Source organism: Haliotis asinina, chromosome 12, assembly GCF_037392515.1.
Source record: "Haliotis asinina isolate JCU_RB_2024 chromosome 12, JCU_Hal_asi_v2, whole genome shotgun sequence".
Taxonomy (NCBI): domain Eukaryota; kingdom Metazoa; phylum Mollusca; class Gastropoda; order Lepetellida; family Haliotidae; genus Haliotis; species Haliotis asinina.
Window position 1 is genome coordinate 12170269 of NC_090291.1, and position 21347 is coordinate 12191615.

General features: G+C 41.7%; 1 protein-coding gene and 1 pseudogene across 1 annotated transcript in view; one reads left to right on the forward strand and one right to left on the reverse strand.

Annotated features, from left to right (window-relative positions):
• LOC137258832 (glycosylphosphatidylinositol anchor attachment 1 protein-like) overlaps nt 1–21347 on the reverse strand; it is a 155634-nt gene that overhangs the window by 77937 nt on the left and 56350 nt on the right. The gene's annotated exons all lie outside the window — the stretch shown is intronic.
• On the forward strand, nt 5618–20357 carry LOC137258767 (tripartite motif-containing protein 2-like; annotated as a pseudogene).

Sequence of the window (21347 nt, forward strand, 5' to 3'; positions counted from 1 at the left end):
AATCTAATAGTTTTACGATGCTTTTGCAGGCTCCACCATAGACGATGGAGCCATAATCAAGCACGAACGCACGAGAGATCGATATAGATGGAGAAGGGTAGCTTGATTTCCTCCCCATTTAGAATGTGAAACCACTTTCAACACGTCAAGCGCTTTCAGGCATTTAGTTTTAAGTGACTTAATGTGCGGTAAAAACGTTAAGTGTGAGTCAGAAATGAGACTTCGGGAGTTGATTATACTGAGCTGGAAGATGGGTTTTCTGAAACGTTGAAGACGGAGAAATATAGAGAGAGCATAATGTGTACGCAACGTGCAAAGTTAGTCGCACTGCAACAGCCTGAAGATCAGTAGTAAGAGAAACAGGACTGAGGATAATGTTCTGTTTGACTAGGATGGAAGACCCTCCCGTGGCCCTGTCACCCGGAGGTGAAAAGCAATGATATGCCTTGTAATGACAAAGGTCAAAAGTATCTGTCTGTTTTAAGTAGGTCTCCTGCAGACAGAAAGCTGATGGTGTTAAATCCTGGACTAAGAGCTGCAGATTAGACCCCTGCAATTCCACTGTATAAGATTATTCTGATAACCTATCTTTTGGGGGGATGTATTGGGGACCTACCCTGCACTTTTTTGGAGGGTGACAAGCTGTGCGCCCTGAAGAATCTTGCTGTGAGACTTTGCTGAGACTTTGTCGATGACGATGGTTCAAGATCAGGGGATGTTTCTAATTGTATTTGAGACGCACCAGGAAGTGATTCTCGTGTTTAGATGTAGTGGGCGAGAAAAGGTTAGGGGAGTCCGTTTTCAGCCAAGTCAGGTTTGTCTGACAGCTAGTGGATGCTGTAAATACTCTATATGTTGTTTCTGGCGTTCTTCTGGCAATGGAAGCATAGCTTTCTGTTTGTTCTAAGCTTAGTACTTGTCTCTTTGCATCAGCAAAGCTGACGTTTTGTGTGAAGTTTAATGTATTTATTGCCATTTGCTGTTTCCAAACAGGACACTCTTAAGAATAAGATGGGTGATTCCCTGAGCAGTTGGTTCATTTATTAACAGAGCTGTCACAATCTTCTGTTGTGTGTCTTTTCACTACAGTGAGCACACACAACAGACAATTTACAAGAATTTACACCCTGTCCGAATCTGAGAGGATTCGGAATATATGTGTCTACATTTGGATTGCAATAGCCGGCATTGAGTGATCTTGAAGCAGAAGGTAGGGAAAAGGAAAACAGATAAGTGTTGGTTTTAACAGTTTCATTGTATTTATGAGTTGAAAAAAATAATAAAACAACACCCTGACCTTTCATTTCAGAGACAAAATCTAATTCTGATATGTCAGCGAGTAATCATGGTCCCGTACAATTCCATTACTCGTGTTGAGCGTTCTGTGTGCCGTGATGGTGACGGGAATACCGACAAACGGCTTAGTGTTCAACAGGATTGTTGATTGTTGCTTTTTGGTACACTCAATCATAAGTGCACCAGAACGTTATCTGATATTCTATAAAATTCCCAGCAATGACTTGGATACAGTTCGACACAGCAAAAGTGTTTAATTTCAAGGGTGTTCTATCTTCAGTTTCAACAATTAGAAAACTTGGCCAATATTCAATAGGTTTGGACCATCTAAGGTCGGTATCAGTATGATTTTCTACAAGCAGACGTTTGGTTTTCATATGCCATGGTTATTATTTTTTATTTCATCATCCGAGTTCCCCACCCACCACGGAGTATCACATGAACAATATAGTAGAGCAAGCGGGTCTCCAGAGGACACCCGGATGATATACTAAATATTAAAATCATCCACAAAAAGTGATCCATCTATTGAATCATGTAAAACCTTGGATAAACTGTTGATCTTAATACTAAACAAAGTGCTGGACAAAATACTGCCTTGAGTGACTGAACCTGACTGCAATGACGAGACAGGGCCGTCCCACTCGGACCGAAAACTGCCTGTCCTTTAAGAACTCTGGTACAAAGAGAGGTGAACGGCCTCTCAACCCAAAGTGGTGTAAGTCCTTCAAAACGCCATGCCTCCAGGTCGCACCATAAGCCCTCTTGAAATCAAACAAAAACGAAACAGCATGCTGTTTATTTACTATAGCATCCTCAACAAAGGATTCCAAACGTACCAAATGACCAATGGTACCACGATCCTTCCCGAAAGCACATTGAATATTTGTGATTAGGTTAATGATTTCAAGAGACCAAGGTAATCCACCACTCACCACACGCTCCATGGTTCCACAGACACAGGCAGTCACAACATCCCGTCGCACAAGGATAATAGAACATCCAGCGGCCCCATCACCTGGAGAAGAAAAACAATGATACACTTCAAATCGACGCAAGGAAACCGAGAAAAGATGCACCGCGAGACAAAACAGCCCTGACCGGTCCGGGGCGCACCAGGAAATGGCTCCACAGCCTGTGCAGATACCACAGGAGACAACATCGCGGGAGACTCGGTCACAATCCAAGTCAAGTTCGCTCGACAGCCTGCAGACGACGCGGCCATTGTAGGGGTTTCATCGAACGATGTTTTTGCAGCTGAAGCACACGTTTCCCTTATCCCAGAACCCAAGACAAACTTCTCTGCATCAGATAAACCAATGTTTCGAGCAAACTTGAAACCGTCGATCCCCATATACAACTTCCAGATCGGACAATCAACGGAAAAAGATGACCAAGCGCCCGAGCAGTTGGCATATTCCTCAAAAGCACTCCTCCGCCGCACGTGTCCTGCCATCACAGTGAGCACATGCAACAGACACCGTACAAGCATCAACACCAAAACTTTGACATCTAAAACACATCAGAGGACCCGGCATGTAGGTGTCACAACATCCTGCCCCACCGATCTGGGAGCACTGGGGAAAATGAGAACAGGCAAGTGTTCTTCCGAATGGCCTCCCGGCCACTGCCTGCTGCAAAACGCTCAACGCAAATGGCTCCTTGATCCCTCACCTCCAAAACAATGTCAAGCTCGGACACGTCAGCGAACAATCGATCCCGGTCTCCAACGACTCCGTTGTCGGCATCAAGCGATCTACGAGGAGAGACCGACACCAGAACACAGACGAACGCGTCAGCAGACACCAAGCTAGCCGCCTGCAGCCCCCTGTCGCATTCAATGAGCAACGACAATGAAAGCAATAGTTCACCATTCTTCACATCACCAGCCATGCCCCGCACGCCTTCCTGCACTGCAAAAGGATTCAACCTCAATCCACCATTAAAAACTGACGCCCCCACGCCACCTACCATCAGGACCCCCTCCCCCACCGACACAGGGCTGCAACCCACGGCAAACAGGCCGGCGGACCAAATGATTTCACCTCCACCCCTAATCCTTCCTAGGTCCACATCGCGGACCTTAACGCGTCCCAACGTCATCCAGCACCCACCACGAGGAGGTAACCGGTTGCGGGTGCCCGCAGACACAGATGACAGGTCCTACACTCAGATCACCTCTGAAGACACCAATGAGCTTCAAACACTGCATCTATGTGGTTCTGCGATTCCAACCTCTGTAGAGACGAGTTGGATATTTACCACCCGGATTCCCCTTTCCCCTCCACGGCCCTATGTACTACGTGTTTTGTGATTTAGTCAGGTATGAAGTTTAAAGATATGTTTAAAATCAGGTTACATACTCCTATATTAGAACAGAACGATGTACGCTTTATCGGGTTATTTCTGTCACAGTTCATGCACTCTTTGAAAATATTTTCCCAACTATGAGCGCAATTGCTGATAGTGATCGGCGATACCCGTGGTTAACCAATAGCTATCACGATCCAACCAATCTCTACGCAGACTGGGTGGAACGAGGAAGTGATGTTAAGTTAGCGTGCTGGCGATATTTGCCAGGTTTCACATACACTACAATTCTGAGAAGGACCATGTATAACGGAGTCATAACTCCGTGAAGGTGTGAAGTAGGTAGTTTGCTAATTCAACCACGGTGTTGTGTTTCCTATGTGTGACCTTCCCACTGCTGTCTTGACGTGTCTACTTTCGTAATGTTCAGGGGATCGACTACTCCCATATCACACAAGTTGATGTGTAGACTTACCGATAAGCTGACGTCAGTTAATTAGAAGGTCAATCGTATCTACACATAATACCGTCTTGAGACAGTTTGTGTGTATAATGTAAAGAGTCATTGCATTTGTTGGGAAATCTCTGACAGATTCATTTCGTTATGGAAATATTTCTGCAACCTCGGCCAGTACATTATATACGAGACAATAAGCGATTGAAAGCGACTGTGGCGATGTGAAAAGCCTCAACTGGGAGACAAGCCCAACTAAAATTATTATTAAATCTAAACGGATTAAAGTTTACATGTTGTATAGGGAAGACACCATGCTTAGGTTGTTAGGTGACGTCATGGAAAACCCATTCTTATCAGTATTCACGTGATTCCCTATATCTATTTATCAATTGTTGTGTACACAATATTGACAGGTGTGATTACTTCTCTCTTGTTTGTCAGTAGTAAAAGACAGGCGATATGGGAACGTCAGGACAAGCTACAACATACAGATGAATTATTATTATAGGATATTTACAAAGAACACACATCCATGCATCTAGTATGCACAAGGCGCTGGAGAGTTCCCTTGGTCAACGGATTTTTTCCTATGACGTTTTTTCCCTTCAACCGGCGTACATAGAAATATATCATTCGATGGTACGTGACCAAATGGTGGACACACGAACACGCGCATACATCAAGTGTTGGGTATAATAACGTGAAGCATCACTGGACAAAATACTGAGACTACAAAAATTGGGGAACCACTCCACCCAGCTGGGAATGGGTACGAGGCTGATAACTCGTCTAACAGACTGCATGAATACTCCCCAGGGAGTTCAGTTCAATTGTGTATGATGCCCTTTGATATATTAATTTCCAAACATGATTAATTCATACTTATAATTATTTCAGTTTGCATATTTTACATTCACAATAACTTTGGATGGTCTGATTGCCATCTCTGACCCCCGTAGGTTAATGGAACCAAGGTCTAAGGGTCGAACTATTCAGGCGACTAAGGGGATCGGTGGTCAGACTCACTGACTTGCTTGAGACATGTCATCGGTTCCCAATTGCGCAGATCGGTGATCATGCTGTTGATCACTGGATTGGTTGGTCCAGACTCGATTATTTGCAAACCACCGCCATATAGCTGGAATATTGCTGAGTGCGGTGTAAAACTAAACTCACTCACTCACATGGCTGTGGTAAATGTCACACAGATATACTCTTCAAACATGTTTGAAATATCTGACAAATTAAGCATGAAATAAATCAACACATTGCATATAATGATTCACATTAGATATATATGTCAAAATATGCTGAGAAGAACTTATCTAAATATTTTAGTTTCTTTTCATACACCTTTCTGTTTTACATGCAGATGCAAAAGATTGCACATGCTGTCAAGGAGAAGAGACAACTCCTGCGACCGTGTGGTGTTCTACATGCGATGATGCCCTGAGTGAGGCATGTGCCAGGGCACACAGACGTTTTCCAGCCACTCGTCACCATGACGTACTTGATCTTTCTGGGGACGTGATTATCTCCAGGAAACGTAAAGTGATGTGTAATGAACACAAGGATGAGAGCATCAAATTCCTATACAAAGGTTGCAAATGGGTCACCTGTCACACCTGTTGTGTGAAGGAAATAGAAACCAAAGTTCATGGTGTTAAAGTGGATGCTGTCGGAGATGTAGACATGAAGAAGAAGGGAAGAATAGCCACGATCACTTTGAGACAGAACACAGAGAGGCTGGGAAGAACTCTGGACGATCTACAGTTGGGTGACATAGCTGTCCAGTATGATGGTACAGTGAACTTGGAGACAAGCTCTGCGTCGCAAGACACTGGTAAGGTGCTGAACCTGAAGGCTGCTCCTGTTTTGCAGGAATCCATTGACGTTCGGGCAGCAGGAGACAAGAATGATGCATACCCTACAGACGTAAAGGTGTTTCAGGTGAATGGCCAATACACAGTGGTTGTAACAGACTCCAACAACAAGAGTGTGAAGTCCTTCTACACCAGGAACAAACAACGACGTCACAGCAAACTCAAACTGAGTGGTAGACCGTGGTGTATAACAAGGCTGAAACACAACCAGGTGGCTGTCACTGTGCCGCATGCCAGACAGATTGTAACCATTGAAGTGAACCCTGACCTGGTGCTGCTGTCGACCATCACAACCAGCAAACAGTACTGGGGTATAACGTCTCTGACACCATCAACACTATCAGTAGGCGCTAGAGGATGCGTGGATATTCTGGACAAGATGGGACACGTCCTAAAGTCAATGCACCCTGTAAGTTGTGGAAAGGAAATCATAGATTCTCCTTCCTTTCTTTGTACAACAAGAACAGGAAAGATCCTTGTGTCGGATGGCGGTTTGAAGCGTGTCCTGTGTCTGACAGCTGAAGGGGACGTTGTGTTCACCTACCCTACACCAGGAAGAACAACACTGATGGACCCACGTGGTATTACAAGAACCAGCACGGGCGACATCCTGGTCACTGATAACTATCAACATACTGTGGTTCATCTGACTGAGTCAGGAAAGTTTGTCAGAAACATACTTACGTCAGATGATGATGTCTCCTACCCGTTCAGTGTTTTCGTGGATGGAGGTAGCCTTGTTTATATCTGTAAGCCACTCTCATGTGAAATCAAAGTATTCACTTTCAGTACCACAGTATAGACTAATTAGCAGCTGCACATTACAGCTTCATATTACGAATAACTACATTTACAGCGACCTCCTGACTTCAGATTGAGTGACCTAGCGTTCACAAATCATCACATGTAATCTACGGGTAGGGAGTTCAGATTGAAGTCACATCGGCAATATGTTAGATATCAGTCTTAACAGGTCTAAATGGACGAATACATATGTATTGGTGTTAGTGGAAGTCACATTTAACTTAAGCTATGAAGAAAATTTTCATGTGTACAAAGGGTCACTTCACAATGCTGTTAAGCTATTTTCTAAATTAGTCCATTTCTACATTTTTGTAGACTGATATTCTGATCACTGTTAATAACTCCGCGTATGAGCGGTTATGTGAAATTTCCCTCAGCCGTAACTTAAACTGATGTCTGTCTCCACTTGTGATCATATAGATTAGACTTGGCCTTGAACATGCTTATTGCGAGAGGCGACAAAAGGAATCGGATTGTCATTGGTCATTAAAACCCAACCGCGATATATCAGGAATATGGAATAGTGCGGTGGTAAAAATAGACACAACATACGAGCATTTGATATGAAGTTACTATTGCTCATTTATAAACTGTTTCTGTCTATTAGATCAACGAATTTCCAAAAATAAGGATTAAGTATGCTGTGCTATGTTCTAGGGTTGAATAGTGCCCTGATTTTCATATTGTGATATGTAGCAATAATGTTTAGAGATATTGCAATACATTTCGTGATATATTGACTGGAAGGTTTCCGCCCACGTGTGAACATCATAGGTTCAACCAACTGCTGCTTTACGGGTAACAATAACACACATTTGCATATTTCCAACAAATTTAGAATCATGTTTAAACCCATGTCTCAATCAATAATGGTGGTTACAAGTATCTGCAACACTGTTTAGCCGAGAAGATGCATTTACACGATTGTGCAAATGGCAATCAAACCTGTCAATAAACTCGTAAAATAGTTAACTTTTAACAAGAGTACAGGCATGAAGAAATCCCCATATCATTTTTATGTCAACTAGCCTAACTAGCACAACTAAGTAGCCAATACCACACACTGCAGCTCTTTCGTGAGTGTGTCGGAGTCACTCGCCTTTTCATTACTGCCACTGTTTACACAGAATCTCACAATGACTCCTTTGGCATGATGGAATCTTGTGCAAAAAGCAGAGTGTGACACAATAATGCAAACGCCGACCACACGGTCGCACGCGACAGTTTACGATGTACGGAGAAAATGTTTACATTCCAGATGTTGCAAGTGCTCTCTGTCTGCAGAATGATAGTCTCGAATTTTCTCCGGTAAACGTGTCTATTTTGGATGATTTAACAAAAAGAGTTAGAAACAAAATTTGGGAAAATGATAGTTGTAGAGGATTTGACAGTGAAATTTTATCTGTGTTCAAAATTGCGAAATAAACGCCCCAAACAATTCTATTTCTGTTTACCTGTGTACTTTTGCATGTCATTATATTCCTACAAAATGTGTAAGACGGGTTGTCACTGATCATTTACAGACTGCCACCATATAGCTGGAATATTGAACAGTGCAGTGGTAAACATAAACAAAACACACATGCACTGATGTGAAGTTACTATTACCCAGTCATTAATTGTTTCTGTGTATTAGATCAACGTGCTTCCATTAAACAACGATTACGTATGTTGTGTTATGTTCACCATAGCCAAAACTGCATACTGCTGTTCTTTCCTGAGTATGTCGGATTCACTCGCTTTTTATCACAGTCACTGTTTACACAGAATCCCACAACAACTCTGTTGTGCAAAAAGCGATGTGTGTCACAAAAATGCTCCATATCCTATTAGTCTGGTTACCTTTGTACTTGTTTTTGTGTTCCTAACTGAAGTCCCGAGTATGGCGAACACAAGCTTTTGCAAGAAGAAATACATAACAACAGATGTCTTGAAATGAATCCGACGACTCATTTGGCCTCGTGCAGCGCAAACAATTTTGAACGCGACACATGACACAGTCTGTGGTATCGGAGTTTGGTTACTTTTGAGCTTGTTTTGTGTTCATGAAAAGGCTACAATGTCCCAACGGAAGTCCCTTGTATGGCAAACTCAAAGGTTTTGCAATAAGAAGAAATACACAACAAAAGATATTTATGGAAGCTTTACCGTGGTATAAGGTAAACTCCACTCACAAGTGAGATGAACGTTCAGTCCTTAGCAGCTGTGAGTAGGAAGTCCTTGTGATATTGCTAATATCAAACAGATGCACGAGGTAGAATTCTAGATCCGTGCTGATCTGGGATAGTTGTCTATCCAAATTCGTTAGCTGCAGAGATGCCCCAAAGTTCACGCATAATCTTGCAAAAATACTTGGTGAATGGATTTGACGCGTGGTTGGACTGATGAAGAACTGATAAAGAATGACGTTTTTTACACCAATGAGCATGATGAACAAAGATGCTAGATGTACTGTCAATGATCCCATTGTGTTATACATAATCAAAAGTCAAGAACATGTTTTACTTTGGATATTTGTAACGATTTTATTGTGACCAAAGTACACGTCAAAACCGCGAAAATTACGGTAGTATTATTGTTAGGGAGATATCATGGAAAAAGATTTTTCACAATCATAGAAAATAGAGAAAATATGTCAGATAACTTGATCATCTATGTAACATTTCAAAACGATTCAAAGTGAGTATAACGGTTCATTATCAAAGTCTGGTCTACAAAAGTAATCTTCAATCCCCAAAAGACTCCAAATTTGCCATGTCACCCCAAATCATGCTTGAAGCGAACCCGTCAGAAACTCATCGAGGCAGACGACATGAAACTGCTTAACCAACAACCAACAGAGATCATGGTTATAAGATCCCGCCTTCAGCTTGCAATGATCAGCATTGTTATGCTAACGGACATACCTCTGAAGAGTATTTAGTCGATTGAATCCAGATGTTTGTTGGTTCAAATTTGTGGTTCAAGGCAAACCATGAAATTGCTGTCAATGTTGCCATTACGCAATTAAAATATTTCATATTGCCAACCTACACTTAAATAGTCAAAAACGTTCCCCACTTGTAGACTATTTATTAGTTTTGGTTGGTTATGGGTGGACCAATCATGTGAAGCACCAAGATTTGCTGAACAGAGTTGTGTCCCTTAGACATGGCAGGATTTTTCTGATTCCTGTTATGTGTTACCACAGCACCATGCCTGTCGGGTTTCATTCAGTCTAGAACCTGAGTCAGTTAAAATGCTCTGATAACGAATTAGGTTTGAAGTCGTTCCACACTGTAGGTCGTCAGGATAAAGACGCAGACACAAATATCAGACACCACAGATGGATTACCTCTGGAAACAACAGAGATGAGCTTCACACATTGTACCTATGTGGGGCTTCGAAACCGACCTGTGGCGAGACGGGCTGGACCTTAACCACAAGGCTTCCCTTTCCCGTTCACGGCACTATGTACTATGGGTTTCGTGAACAATTCAGGTGTGAAGTTTAAAGAAAGTGTTGAAATCAGAGCGTATGATCCAAAATCAGGATGAAAGAGGTGACAAAAGTGTGAGTGCATTATCATGTTATTTCAGTGGTATCTCTGACCTCTGTAGCTGTTCGTCACGTGGTTCAGTCTCCATCTGCATCACCTGTGTGGAACGAGGACGTGAAGGTAAGTGGGCGTGTTGGTGATATTTGTCAGATTTCTTGTTTACTTCAATTCTAACAATGACCAGGTATAATGACATCATTACTCCGTGATTGATGGACAAGGTGTGAAGTGATACCGTTGTAATAGTCCAGTAATTCAGTCATGGTGTTATGTTTCCTGCGAGTGCCCTTCCCAGTGCTGTGTTGACGTGTGTACTTTCGTTATGTACAGGGTACAGACTACCCTCTTCTCAGGTTGGTGTGTTGATTCCCCGACACACTTACCCCAGTCAATTGCTATGCCAGTCGTAACTACCTACGATACAGTGTTGAAACAATATGGACGCATATAATGTCAAATGGCACTGCATTTATTGGAGAATTAGTAGTAGCCACTTTCGCAGTCGACTACATCATGTACGCGACAATAAACATGCGGTGTGGACAGCTAATGTTGTGATATGGAAGCCTTCACGAAGAGACGGGCCAAACGACAAAACTATAAACATATCATGAAATCTTAACCTTTTAACGTTTACATGTTTTAAAAGTATAGGTTCCAAAGTCCTATAATGGGCAGAAATGACGGTGAAATAATAATCAATCACAGGAGTACACATGCATTATCGTTATGCATACTTGACACGTAAACCATGACCCCCTTGTATCTTCTCGACAGGTACGGAGAACAATGACAGAAGTACATGCACTCTATCGTGTTCTACGCTTGCAGGGAGGCGTGGTAGCCTGGTGGATAAGGCGTTCGCTTGTCACTCTATGGACCCGGGTTTGATTCCTGGAGCCCCCTGTCGTGAATTTGCTGGAATATTGCTAAACTCGGCGTGAAACTATACTGACTGACTCACTGTCAGTCAGTATGTCGTATCTATAGCGTTGTTATATTCGGTAAGTAAACAGTAGCCGTTTATTACAGCTGAGGGTTTAATCTCCTTCTTCACCGACTGGATGGGACAAAATCGAGAAGGTGAGTAGACATGCGGGTAATATTTGCCAGATTTCACTTACACTACACTTCGGACAATCACCAGATATACCGACATCATTACTCGGTGATCAGTTGAACAGGTGTGAAATAAGACGGTGGTAACAGTCTTATCAGTTCAAATCCTTCAAATGTCTTTTTCTCCTTTCACTATGTACAGATACAAGGAGATGTCACCCTAATGTCAGGCGTCATGAGGATACGGTGACTCAAGATGGAAAATTGTTACGGCTGTCATTCCTACTATTAACACCTGTTGGACATTAATTATTTATATGGACAATGTTGTTGCAGGGGCAAAACAGTTGACACCAGTCTACTTTCCGTGTGCAAATGAGAACTGATATTGACATCTGATATTTGATTGACAATACACGTATGTTGAGCACACGTACCCTGACCGGGCAAACGCGACTGTGCTGATAACAAACCTGCTTTCACGAGAGACAAGTCGACAGAAATAAGACGTATTTAATCAAAATCTAAACTCTGCAAAAAGATACTGATTCTCAGTTTGGTTTTGTATTTCAGACATATCGTGGCGGGAACATTTAACACTGAAATGGAATATATGTGTATTATAAAAACCTGTCGACAAAGGACAGTAAAACAACTAGATTGCCACAATTAGCATTAAAACTAGCTCGGAAAGTTAATCCTAATATCATTATATGGACAATACAATGTAACAGGCTATAGATCGCCAACAGCGGAATGTAGATCACCACACTAGGGACCATGGGGACTTACTTTACATTTGCTATCTGCATGGACCCTAGTTGGATTTACACCATCCCTTCAGCCGAAGGCGAGTGTACGGAAAGCTAGCCAAAATTAAAACAACAAAAATACTACGTTTAAAAACCTTGGTAAGTTTACTTTGACTTGAAAGTTTTGGGACTTACGTACCCTTTCAGGAGGACAATAATTTTTCAGACTAATATCACTATGCAGACAATACAATATAAGAACAGGCTATCAACAACCGAAGGTAGATCACCACACTGGGAGGACTTACAGTACCTTAGCTACCTGCATGGACCCTAGTATGATTTACACCATCCCCTCTGCCGCTGGCAAGTGTAAGAAATGCTAGCCAAAATTAAAACAACAAGAATACTACGATTAAAAACTTAGTAGACTTGAATTTAAATCGAACGTTTTGGGACTTACGAACCCTCCCAGGATGACAATAATTTTACAATGCTTCAATCCCCTTTGAGGGTACAGCCACTAACAGTTCTAGTTACTGATCGAAACTACCAATCATTAAAATACATCAATATACAGAACTTATTACTCACAATTCAACAATGAAATCAATTTCCTTAAAAAAAACAATAATTAAATGTGCACTAACTGTGTTAAAAGATCCATAACGGATTCTACAGTAAAATACTTATCCTTTATAATGGAGAATTCAACACAGTCAAGCAAAATATACTTGACCGTGACTCTCTCATCACAAGGTATAAAAACGGAGGATCCTCATGTTTTAACAGGTATGCATGAGTGTATCTTGTATGACCAATACGACATCGTTGCTAAATGACCTCCTCAAATCTTGACTCACAACCCAAGTAGGTATAACCAATGTAGGGTTTTATTTCATGTTGTTTATTTATACCAATGTCCCACTTCTTCTGCATCAGATCTCGAGTGTAAGCTCTAATGCTGGCTTTGTAGTCAGAATAAAGAATAAGTGGTGTCACAGATTCGTTGAGTGCTGCTTTGGCAGCAAGATCGGCCATTGTATTCCCAGAAATACCAACATGGCTGGGTAAACAACAAAAGACGATGTCATATTGACCAGTAACAAGATCATTATACACTTCAATATTTTCTATTAAAAGTGGATGTATACAAGAAAGATTTTTAACAGTCTGAAGACAAAAAAGAGAGTCTGAAAATATGATATGTTGTTTATGTTTAGGGTGTCTTTGAATATATTTAAGAGTCGTTAATATGACGTTTACATCAGCTGTGAAAATGGAACTACTATCCGGTAATCGAGACGATATTGTTCTGGTTCCAATGACGGTGGCACAAGCTACTGCGTCATCGTTTTGTGATCCGTCTGTAAATAAGGATTTGTAATTGTTATATTTGTTTTATTAATTGATGATATTCTTGTTTATATTGCAAGTCATTTGTTTCTGATTTTTTAAATGTGGTTAATGATAAGTCAACTTGTGGCCCCACCAATTGCCAAGGAGGAGAAGAAAGAAGACGACAAGGAGATATACTTTCCAGCTCAATGCCGGCAGCAGTAATGAAAGGCATAATGCTCAGTCCGAATGGCGGAGTAAGAGATGATTTCTTGTTATACAAATCTTTACAAGGAGGATTAAAGACACAGTGAAATACAGGATTAGACTCGTTAGAATATAACTTTGTAATATATTGTAAAGATGATTTTATACGCCGTTGGGTAGGAGATGGTTCATCTGCCTCAACGTAGAGACTGTCAATAGAAGTTCTGAAGGATCCAAGACAAAGTTTCAAGCCTTGGTGGTGGACAGAATCTAATACTTCCAAGTTGCTGTTTCAGGCTCCACCATATACGATGGAGCCATAATCAAGTTTTGAGCGGACCAGTGTTCTATATAACTGGATGAGGTTAGCTTGATCCCCTCCTCACTTTGAATTAGAAACGACTTGTAATAAATCCAACGCCTTCATGCATTTAGTTTTGGGGGATTTGATATGGAGAAGAAACGTTAAATGTGAGTCCAAAATCAGATGCAAGAACTTTGCCCCCTTAACAAGTTTGATGGGAGTGCCATTTAAAAACAATTCTGGGTCTTTATGCGGTTTGTATTTTCTACAAAAATGTATACAATTGGCTTTCGACTCAGAAACTTTAAAGCCATTTTCAACAAGTTCAGGAGCGTCTGTGTTTATCTATGTCAAGTCTGTTTGACAGGCATGTCACAACGTAATTACCGGTGAAGTCTTTTCATTTAGGTTTCCTTCTGATGGTTTTCTGGTGATGGAGGCATATGTTTCTGTAGGATCAGTTGACTGTTTTAACTTTTTGGCTTCTTCAAAACTAATGTTATTGGTAAATCTAATCCTGTTGACCTACATCTGCTTTTTTCCAAATGGGACAAGCTGAATGATTTCCATGACAGTTGGCATATCTTTTGGAGCTATCTTCACAATCTTCTGTTGCATGTGTATTCTCAGCAGTGAGCACATGTAACAGACAATGTGCAAGTGTTCACACCATGTCCAAAGTTTTGGCATTTAAAACACCACAAAGGTCCGGAGATGTACAAATCAACGTTAACATTGTACTAATCTTCCCTGATTGATTTTGGCGCATTTGGTTCAGAGAACGAAAATAGATACGTGTTAGTTGGAACAACCTCATTATTTTTCCGGCTTTAAAATCTTTTTTACATATATCACTCCTTGATTCTTCATTTCCGATATAATGTCAAACTCAGTCACATCTGCAAATAGACGGCCTCGATCTCTTACAATACCTTTACTGGTGTCCAGAGTTTTATGTGCAGAGACTGTAACCCGGAACTCCAGCAAACATTTCAGTGGACAGCAGATTGGTTACTTGTTGTTTTCTATTACATTCAAGCAACAGAGATCCTGAACGCAAGCGTTTCACGCCTTTAGTTTCTTCTGTTGTTCCGTAGATGCCTTTTCATATAGCAAACGGATTCAGCTTTAATGGAGTTTGATCTAGAGTCTCAAGAATATTAGGAAATGAGTCCAATAATCAACGGATTTCGAAGGTCGCTGTTCATCATAATCATTGTCAAGTGGACCTTTCATTTTTTTGTTTGGGGTTTGGTATTCCATACTAAGTGGTATTGTTTCGTCATCCGAGCTCCCCACCCACCACGGAGTATCACAAGGACAATGCTAAAAACAAGAGAATCTCCAGATTGTAGCACCAAGGATACCCGGATGATATATTCCAGCAGAAAATATAAAGGATTAATTGTTCCACCAGATTGGCCCATATGCCACAGCCGTCTGGGGATACGACCCTAGGTTATAACATGCATTAAATGATGCATTTGAAATTACAATAGTTTGGCCAAGCATGAAAAATCAAATTAACAGTTTCATAAATTTTGAGCATTACATATTTGTAGCTCATAGCTTGGCGTGATTGATAGAACTGGGCAGGTTCTACCACCCGGCTAGGTCAAGTAACCGCCGAAGTGGTGTATTGAAGAGAAGAAGCAAAATGGTTCAGTCTCCTACAGCTCTCAACCACCAGACTACCGTCTTCCACCGACACGGGACGCAACCCACGGCAAACAGGTTGCCCAATTCGGTCGCTCCTTGCGATTAGCAATGGGGTGCCATGGACCTAGTTGACCCGGGTTCACACGGGGTTGGCGAACTCTTAGCGTTACCCAGTACGGGTGCCACAGAGTCAGTGTTGCCAGTGCAGGTGTCATAATTGTTCCTTCATGGTGTAGATCGACGATGTCGGGTCACTCGGTTGTGTAGACGTCTCCATGAATGCTTTGCGTCAAACGTAAACTGAACGTCCAGGTAAAGGGTGGGAGTAGTGTGACTGCATGGGCATCAAGTTTGCACAATGACAGAATCAGTCTGGTTCATTTTCATCACATCATCACATTACTGAGATCCCACTAGCTGAAAGAAACGGTCACCCATCCAAAGACTCCGTGACCATCTTTGACGTATATCTGACTTGGATTTTATATACAGGCCTACACACGACCAGGTTGTCTTTGACGTTCAGGGTGGTCATACGTGATACTGATTGCGGAGTCCCTACTATGGTGATCTATCTTCAGTTGTTGGTGATCTCCATCCTATCTTTATTTTGTGTCGTCCATAACAGTTTGTCGAATTTTCAGCTAGTTTTCCCTATCTATGATAGTCTTTGTGCTCCTCGTTGCCAGTTGTTTTCAATCTAATTGAGTTTCTAATGATTTTCTAACAATGTGCCTGAAATACAATCACTGACTACAATTTCTAAAGACAAGGAAAGAAGAAAGATTGCAGATGACCTTGAGTTTTGAATTTCCAGTACTTTCCCTTCCCCAAAACACATTCCATCTATATAGTTATCAGTGTCCACCGCGGTACGCTGATGTGATTACAGGTTTAAAGTGAACACCTACTATAGTTTATATATTGTCCTGCTTTACACCTGCATCTCCTGTTTGCAGATGGCGACGTCTCAGAAACTGCACCATGCATTCCTGACATGCACCATATGTACAGAGGTGTTTGACAATCCATGTACCCTTTTCTGTTATCACACATTCTGTCGGAAATGTGTCGTCAAGTACACCAAAACCAAACCGGAAGCCATCGGTGCCAAGTCCCTGCTGTGTCCTTTCTGCGGCAAGATGACAACAGTGACATCCCTTGAGAGACCAATAGATGAGTGGGCGGATGACGTCAAGCCGAGCTTTCTCATCCAGGGACTCCTTGACACTTTTGGCCCCGGATGTGAAGGTATACACGGGCAGCACTTTGTAATTTGATATTTCGCTGTATCAAGCACCTTTTTCTTAGCAGTGAGGTGACAATATAAACTATACAAAGCTTGAAACGTAATAAACGAAATTCAATAAGATGGCCGATGGCTTTACAGTGTGGTTTGCCACATGGTGTTGGTAGTGGTTGTTGTTCAGTAGAACATAGCCTTGTAAATACAATGCGTTACATGGGAATTGTGTTACAAAAACTGAAATGTGTTACACGTTCCACTGCTCAAGTGTGTATGGTGCATTTTAACGTCGAATTTCAAACATGATTAATGTATACTTATAATTGTTTCAATTTGTATATTTTACCTTCACAATAGCTTTTGGTTGGAGTGACACTGCCTGGTTGCCACTTCTGAAACCTGTAGGTTAATGGCATCAAGGTCTATAGAGTCCAAATATTCACTCAGGTGCCTGTTGTACTTATACAGATGTGATGTAGATATACACTTAAAAAATATGAAAAATATTTAACAAATTAAGCATGAAATAAATCAACACATTAGATATACTGATTCACATTAGATATGTCAAGACATGCCGACAAGCACTTAAATGAATATTTTAGTTTTTTATCATCCACCTTTCTGTTTCATGTACAGATGCAAACGATTGCACATGTTGTCAGGGAGAAGGGGAGACAACTGCTGCGAATGTGTGGTGTTCTGCATGCGATGACGCCCTGAGTGAGGCATGTACCAGGGCACACAGACGTTTTCCATCTACCCGTCACCCTGACGCACGGAGTCGGAATAACCAGCAATGAAGTCCCAGTTGTTGAAGAAGAAGGAATCTATTTTGAAGAAGCAAATGGGAATGGAAGCGACAGATGAAGCTGTTAAAGTTAAAGTCGTTTCTGAAAAACATCGATATGTAAAAATGGAACATGACATCAAGTATTTTGGTAAGGAATCGAGAGAGAAGATACCTCTCATGGAAAATAAACTCCTTCACGAACTGAAAGAAGTTTCCGAAAAACACATTGAACAACTGACAGCAGACATAAAGTCGGGTGAAATGTCAGTACAGATGTATCGACAACAGACTGAGCTGATAGAACAGGCTCTACAATCTGAGTGTGATATGGACGTGTATGAGATGTATCAGGGATGCGAGGCCGGTGATGTGGATGCTGTCGGAGATGTAGACGTGAAGAAGAAGGGAAGAATAGCCACGATCACATTGAGACAGAACACAGACAGGCTGAGAAGAACTCTGGACGATCTACAGTTGGGTGACATAGCTGTCCAGTATGATGATATAGTGAACTTGGAGGCAACACCTGTATCACATGACCCTGGTAAGTTGCTGGGCCTGAAGGCTGCTCCTGTGTTACAGGACACCATTAACGTTAGGGTAGCAGGAGACAAGAATGATGCATACCCTACAGACGTAACGGTGTTGCTGGTGAATGGTATACACACAGTGGTTGTAACAAACTACAAAAACAAGAGTGTGAAGTCCTTCTACACACGAACACGCGCATACATCAAGTGTTGGGTATAGTAACGTGAAGCATCACTGGACAAAATACTGAGACTACAAAAAATGGGGAACCACTCCACCCAGCTGGGAATGGGTACGAGGCTGATAACTCGTCTAACAGACTGCATGAATACTCCCCAGGGAGTTCAGTTCAATTGTGTATGATGCCCTTTGATATATTAATTTCCAAACATGATTAATTCATACTTATAATTATTTCAGTTTGCATATTTTACATTCACAATAACTTTGGATGGTCTGATTGCCATCTCTGACCCCCGTAGGTTAATGGAACCAAGGTCTAAGGGTCGAACTATTCAGGCGACTAAGGGGATCGGTGGTCAGACTCACTGACTTGCTTGAGACATGTCATCGGTTCCCAATTGCGCAGATCGGTGATCATGCTGTTGATCACTGGATTGGTTGGTCCCGACTCGATTATTTGCAAACCACCGCCATATAGCTGGAATATTGCTGAGTGCGGTGTAAAACTAAACTCACTCACTCACATGGCTGTGGTAAATGTCACACAGATATACTCTTCAAACATGTTTGAAATATCTGACAAATTAAGCATGAAATAAATCAACACATTGCATATAATGATTCACATTAGATATATATGTCAAAATATGCTGAGAAGAACTTATCTAAATATTTTAGTTTCTTTTCATACACCTTTCTGTTTCACATGCAGATGCAAAAGATTGCACATGCTGTCAAGGAGAAGAGACAACTCCTGCGACCGTGTGGTGTTCTACATGCGATGATGCCCTGAGTGAGGCATGTGCCAGGGCACACAGACGTTTTCCAGCCACTCGTCACCATGACGTACTTGATCTTTCTGGGGACGTGATTATCTCCAGGAAACGTAAAGTGATGTGTAATGAACACAAGGATGAGAGCATCAAATTCCTATACAAAGGTTGTAAATGGGTCACCTGTCACACCTGTTGTGTGAAGGAAATAGAAACCAAAGTTCATGGTGTTAAAGTGGATGCTGTCGGAGATGTAGACATGAAGAAGAAGGGAAGAATAGCCACGATCACATTGAGACAGAACACAGACAGGCTGAGAAGAACTCTGGACGATCTACAGTTGGGTGACATAGCTGTCCAGTATGATGATATAGTGAACTTGGAGGCAACACCTGTGTCACATGACCCTGGTAAGGTGCTGGACCTGAAGGCTGCTCCTGTGTTACAGGACACCATTAACGTTAGGGCAGCAGGAGACAAAAGTAATGTATATCCTACAGACGTAACGGTGTTGCTGGTGAATGGTATACACACAGTGGTTGTAACAAACTACAAAAACAAGAGTGTGAAGTCCTTCTACACAATGTACAAACAACGACGTCACAGCAAGCTCCGCGTGAGAGGTACACTGTGGGGTATAACAAGACTGAAACACAACCAGGTGGCTGTCACTGTGCCGGATACCAGACAGGTTGTAACAGTGCTGTCCACCATCACAACCAGAGTACCGAGGTATAACGTCTCTGATACCATCAACACTGGCAGCAGGTTCTGACAGATGTGTGGATATTCTGGACATGACGGGAAACGTCCTAAAGTCAATGAACGGTGCAAATAGTGGAAATGATGTCATTCACTCTCCTTCCTTTCTTTGTACAACAAGAACAGGAAACATCCTTGTGTCGGATGGCGGTTCGAAGCGTGTCCTTTGCCTGACACCTGAAGGGGACGTTGTGTTCACCTACCATTCACCAGGAAGAACAACACTGATGAATCTACGTGGTATCACAAGTACCAGCACAGGTGACATCCTGGTTACTAACTATGGCGAATGCATTGTACTTCATCTGACTGATTCAGGACAGTTTGTCAGAAACATACTTACTAAAGATGATGGCGTCTGGCACCCGTACGGAGTTTGTGTAGATGGACGCTGCCGTGTGTATGTTTGTGATTTTACCTCAGATAAAATCAAAGTATTTACATTCAGTAACACTTCATAGAACTTTGATTTATTGTCAACTGTTCGTTACATTAGAAAATATATATATGACAAATAACTACTTTACAACGACTGCATACTGCCTGACCTGATGTTGACAAATCTGTGATACGTAGTGTATATCTAATGTACGGTGTGACTGAGTACATCTAATGTACAGTGTGACTGAGTACATCTAATGTATAGCGTGATTGAGCATATCTAATTACAGTGTGACTTAGTATATCTAGTGTAGAGTGTGACTTAGTATATCTAACGTATGGTGTGACTGAGTATTTCTAATGTATAGTGTGACTGAATATATCTAATGGATGGTGTGACGGAGTATATCTAATATACTACGTGACTGGGGAAACCGGTGTTTAGTGAGAGTGCGCATAAACTGAATGTCCTTTGAACATCTTGTGACAATAGTCACAAAAGAGTATGCAAATGAGACGCGTATTTGAAAGTTATTTTTTCAGTGCTTCACCACATTTATCTTAACGTAGAATTGATGTCAGGTTCTACGGCCTCGTTCTTGCCATGCTTACCGTAAGAGGCGAATAAAGTGATCGGACGTTCAGGCTCGCTGACTCGGGTGATGCATATCAACATCTCCCAATTGTGTAGACTGATTCTCGTACATGACGCAGCGAGTTCAAATGATTGTACAATGTTTTGGTGTCTTGTGAAAAAGTGTGTTGCAAGTCATTCACCCGAGTCAGCTATTTGCCCTTCAGTATGGTTTGATTATTTTAGAAATTTACTAAATCCTACACAACCGAATGATGGTGGTTTTGTAGAGGACATAAAAACTTATCTGAACAATCATGACTGTACTGCATGCGCAGAATGTTGTGTTGAAGATGATATTCTCTCAGTAGACTTTAACGAACAGGATGTTATTAATGCCATAAAAAACTTGAAATGCAATAAGTCTCGGGTGATGATGGTATCCCAGCAGAATTTTTCAAAGCTGCCGACGATGTCCTCGTGCCATATTTAGTTA